A 5,000-nucleotide genomic window follows, 5' to 3' on the forward strand; every position below is an offset into this window, starting at 1 on the left:
CTTTCCGGCCGATTGCCGCCGGACGTCCGGCCGCATTCCCTCGGTCGGCGCGGTCGGCGGTAGCCGGGGGCGAGGGGCATCGGGCGGTGGCGGAACCAGGCCGGCCCGACCGCTGGGGGCCGCCCGGGCGACGTTTGAATCTGTCGGGTCGGACCGCCGAATCCCGCGGGATTTCGGGATCGAATCTGCGGGTGGAATCGGCACCTCGTCCCGCTGTCCGGTTCCCCCCCGTCGACTGCAACGGGTTTCCGAGGCCCGTCGGTCAGGCGCGGTTCGCTCCGCAATCCGCCGGCCGATCGGCACCGGGCGGGGCTCTACGGAAAGAGGGGACCCTCCCGCGTCGAGTGCCGGCGCACCGACCCCGCAGGCTGACCGGGAAGGTGAAGACTCACCCCGCTGAATGCCCGGCCCCGGGAACCCTCCGGCGCCGGGGCCATAACTTCGGGGAGGAAGGTCCGAGCTCCGCGCGGTCGACGGCAGGTGAAAGGGGCCGGTGCGCCGCGGAAGGCGACAGCAGTCCCGTCAGGCTGCACCTCTGCTCGGGCGAACGGCGTCAGGAAAAGGGGAGAGCACTTCCCCACCGATAGCTCCGGAACGCCCGGACCCATTGGCCCGCGGCACCGGTGGCTGCTAGAGGGGCTCCGGCGCCGTCAGCCGGGGTACGTCCCAGGCCGGCCGGACGGCGGGCAGCCGGAGGCAACGGCCTGGAACGGAGCCAGACTTGAGTCGTTCCGTGCCGTGGGCAAAAAGGCAGGGCTGCGGGTCAGCGCAGTTTGGCAAACCTAGCCGCAAGTGCGGGAAGGGCGGAGGAGCACACGGACGCCGCCTTCCCAAACTGAGCCCAAAGTGCCCAGGCATGCCCCCTTGATCTCGCCTAATCAGTGAGCCCAAAATAATTTCAGAGTGTGGAAACCTGATCCAAAAAGGTCGAAAAGAACGGCCAGAGATCAAGTCCGAAAGGGGAAATCAGTAACAAGCAAGCAGAGTAATCATTAACCAAAAAGCGCAAAATTATGTTAAAAGTGTGAAATCATTAACCAAAAAGTCGAAAATAATGTCCAGAGACCAAGTCCGAAAGTACAAATAATTAACCAGTAAGCAGAGTCATCATTAACCAAAAATCGCAAAAGTAAGTAAAAAGTATGAAATCATTAACCAAAAATCGCAAAAGTAAGTAAAAAGTGTGAAATCATTAACCAAAAACTCGAAAATAATGTGCAGAGACTAAGTCCGAAAGGGCAAATGGTTAACCAGTAAGCAGAGTCATCATTAACCAAAAATCGCAAAAGTAAGTAAAAAGTGTGAAATCATTAACCAAAAATCGCAAAAGTAAGTAAAAAGTGTGAAATCATTAACCAAAAACTCGAAAATAATCTCCAGAGACTAAGTCCGAAAGGGCAAATGGTTAACCAGTAAGCAGAGTAATCATTAACCAAAAAGGGCAAAAGTAAGTAAAAAGTATGAAATCATTAACCAAAAAGCACAAAATTAAGTTAAAAGTGTGAAATCATTAACCAAAATGTCGAAAACAATGTCCAGAGACTAAGTCCGAAAGGGCAAATGGTTAACCAGTAAGCAGAGTAATCATTAACCAAAAGGCGCAAAAGTAAGTAAAAAGTATGAAATCATTAACCAAAAAGCGCAAAAATATGTTAAAAGTGTGAAATCATTAACCAAAAAGTCGAAAATAATGTGCAGAGACTAAGTCCGAAAGGGCAAATGGTTAACCAGTAAGCAGAGTAATCATTAACCAAAAGGCGCAAAAGTAAGTAAAAAGTATGAAATCAGTAACCAAAAAGCGCAAAAATATGTTAAAAGTGTGAAATCATTAACCAAAAACTCGAAAATAATGTGCAGAGACTAAGTCCGAAAGGGCAAATAATTAACCAGTAAGCAGAGTAATCATTAACCAAAAATCGCAAAAGTAAGTAAAAAGTGTGAAATCATTAACCAAAAACTCGAAAATAATGTCCAGAGACCAAGTCCGAAAGGGCAAATGGTTAACCAGTAAGCAGAGTAATCATTAACCAAAAAGGGCAAAAGTAAGTAAAAAGTATGAAATCATTAACCAAAAAGCACAAAATTAAGTTAAAAGTGTGAAATCATTAACCAAAAAGTCGAAAATAATCTCCAGAGACTAAGTGCGAAAGGGCAAATGGTTAACCAGTAAGCAGAGTCATCATTAACCAAAAATCGCAAAAGTAAGTAAAAAGTGTGAAATCATTAACCAAAAACCCGAAAATAATGTCCAGAGACTAAGTCCAAAAGGGCAAATGGTTAACCAGTAAGCAGAGTAATCATTAACCAAAAATCGCAAAAGTAAGTAAAAAGTGTGAAATCATTAACCAAAAACTCGAAAATAATCTCCAGAGACTAAGTCCGAAAGGGCAAATGGTTAACCAGTAAGCAGAGTAATCATTAACCAAAAATCGCAAAAGTAAGTAAAAAGTGTGAAATCATTAACCAAAAACCCGAAAATAATGTCCAGAGACTAAGTCCGAAAGGGCAAATGGTTAACCAGTAAGCAGAGTAATCATTAACCAAAAATCGCAAAAGTAAGTAAAAAGTGTGAAATCATTAACCAAAAACTCGAAAATAATGTCCAGAGACTAAGTCCGAAAGGGCAAATGGTTAACCAGTAAGCAGAGTAATCATTAACCAAAAGGCGCAAAAGTAAGTAAAAAGTATGAAATCAGTAACCAAAAAGCGCAAAAATATGTTAAAAGTGTGAAATCATTAACCAAAAACTCGAAAATAATGTGCAGAGACTAAGTCCGAAAGGGCAAATAATTAACCAGTAAGCAGAGTAATCATTAACCAAAAAGCGCAAAAATATGTTAAAAGTGTGAAATCATTAACCAAAAACTCGAAAATAATGTCCAGAGACTAAGTCCGAAAGGGCAAATGGTTAACCAGTAAGCAGAGTAATCAGTAACCAAAAAGGGCAAAAGTAAGTAAAAAGTGTGAAATCATTAACCAAAAACCCAAAAATAATGTCCAGAGACTAAGTCCGAAAGGGCAAATGGTTAACCAGTAAGCAGAGTAATCATTAACCAAAAATCGCAAAAGTAAGTAAAAAGTATGAAATCATTAACCAAAAAGCACAAAATTAAGTTAAAAGTGTGAAATCATTAACCAAAATGTCGAAAACAATGTCCAGAGACTAAGTCCGAAAGGGCAAATGGTTAACCAGTAAGCAGAGTAATCATTAACCAAAAATCGCAAAAGTAAGTAAAAAGTATGAAATCATTAACCAAAAAGCACAAAATTAAGTTAAAAGTGTGAAATCATTAACCAAAATGTCGAAAACAATGTCCAGAGACTAAGTCCGAAAGGGCAAATGGTTAACCAGTAAGCAGAGTAATCATTAACCAAAAATCGCAAAATTAAGTTAAAAGTGTGAAATCATTAACCAAAATGTCGAAAACAATGTCCAGAGACTAAGTCCGAAAGGGCAAATGGTTAACCAGTAAGCAGAGTAATCATTAACCAAAAATCGCAAAAGTAAGTAAAAAGTGTGAAATCATTAACCAAAAACTCGAAAATAATGTCCAGAGACTAAGTCCGAAAGGGCAAATGGTTAACCAGTAAGCAGAGTAATCATTAACCAAAAGGCGCAAAAGTAAGTAAAAAGTATGAAATCATTAACCAAAAAGCGCAAAAATATGTTAAAAGTGTGAAATCATTAACCAAAAAGTCGAAAATAATGTGCAGAGACTAAGTCCGAAAGGGCAAATGGTTAACCAGTAAGCAGAGTAATCATTAACCAAAAAGCGCAAAAATATGTTAAAAGTGTGAAATCATTAACCAAAAACTCGAAAATAATGTCCAGAGACTAAGTCCGAAAGGGCAAATAATTAACCAGTAAGCAGAGTAATCATTAACCAAAAAGCGCAAAAGTAAGTAAAAAGTGTGAAATCATTAACCAAAAAGTCGAAAATAATGCCCAGAGACTAAGTCCGAAAGGGCAAATGGTTAACCAGAAAATCCGTCGAATAATGTCCAGAGACTAAGTCCGAAAGGGCAAATGGTTAACCAGTGGAAGGGCGATCAAGCGGAAAAATTTGCCCCGGTTACCCGGGATGGAGTTCCAGAGGTCCGGCCAGAGTTGTCAAATTCGTCCCGCTGATCGGACGCTTGTCATTCGGGTGGCTGGGGGTTGGCGGGGTATCTGCACAGTAGTAGGAGGTGGCAAGTCGGGACTTGGACGTTTATTCCAAGAGTCCACCCGAGCCTCCAGGTCTGCAGAGACCGACCCTAGCTGCCGCCCAACCGACTTTTAAGCCTTTTTCGGATGGGGATTTTTTCCCATTTTCGTCCATTTTTCGGGTTTTCTGTCGGGCTTAATAGGCGGCAGCCTGACCCCCGGCCGAGGCGGGGGGCGCACTCTCCCTTGCGTAAGGGTCCGGATTTGCCCCGGAAAGTGCCCCCGACGGCCTCCCGACCCGGGTGCCTGCAGGGCGGGGGGAAAGGGTAGTCCCAGCCGCAGGAAATCATTAACCAAAAGACTTAGCCGTCGGGGCAGAGGCTAAGACCCGGGCTGGTGAAATCATTAACCAAAAGGAATGCACCCTTTTCCGAAAGTGCAGGCCGAAATAAGGCGAGCCTTGGGCCGGGAAGGCCAAAACCCCCAACTCATGGAAGTGTATGGGGTCGGACTCGGCGACTTTCCCGGGCCCCGAGTTGACCTTTCCCCACGGGGGCGGTCAAGTTGCTCCCGCCAAGAGGGCACGTTGCATTTGCTGCCGCTCTAGTCCCCGGGCTAGTTAATCAGTTGCCGTCGGAAGTCCCGATGCCGAAATGAAAAATGGCCGTTGCGGCGATTTGGCGCCTCATTTTCGGAAGGACTACCGGCAGGCAACCCGCCGAATTGACACTTGCGATTCGGGTGGCTGGGGGTTGGCGGGGTACCCGGAGATTTTCGGGAACTCGATTTTCAGAACTTTTGCTGGCAGCGGTTGCACTTGCAAAGTGGCCGAAGAAGTGCTCCCTCAAGGAAG

This window comes from Heterodontus francisci, unplaced genomic scaffold (assembly GCF_036365525.1).
Source record: "Heterodontus francisci isolate sHetFra1 unplaced genomic scaffold, sHetFra1.hap1 HAP1_SCAFFOLD_1536, whole genome shotgun sequence".
In the NCBI taxonomy this organism is placed as follows: Eukaryota; Metazoa; Chordata; class Chondrichthyes; order Heterodontiformes; family Heterodontidae; genus Heterodontus; species Heterodontus francisci.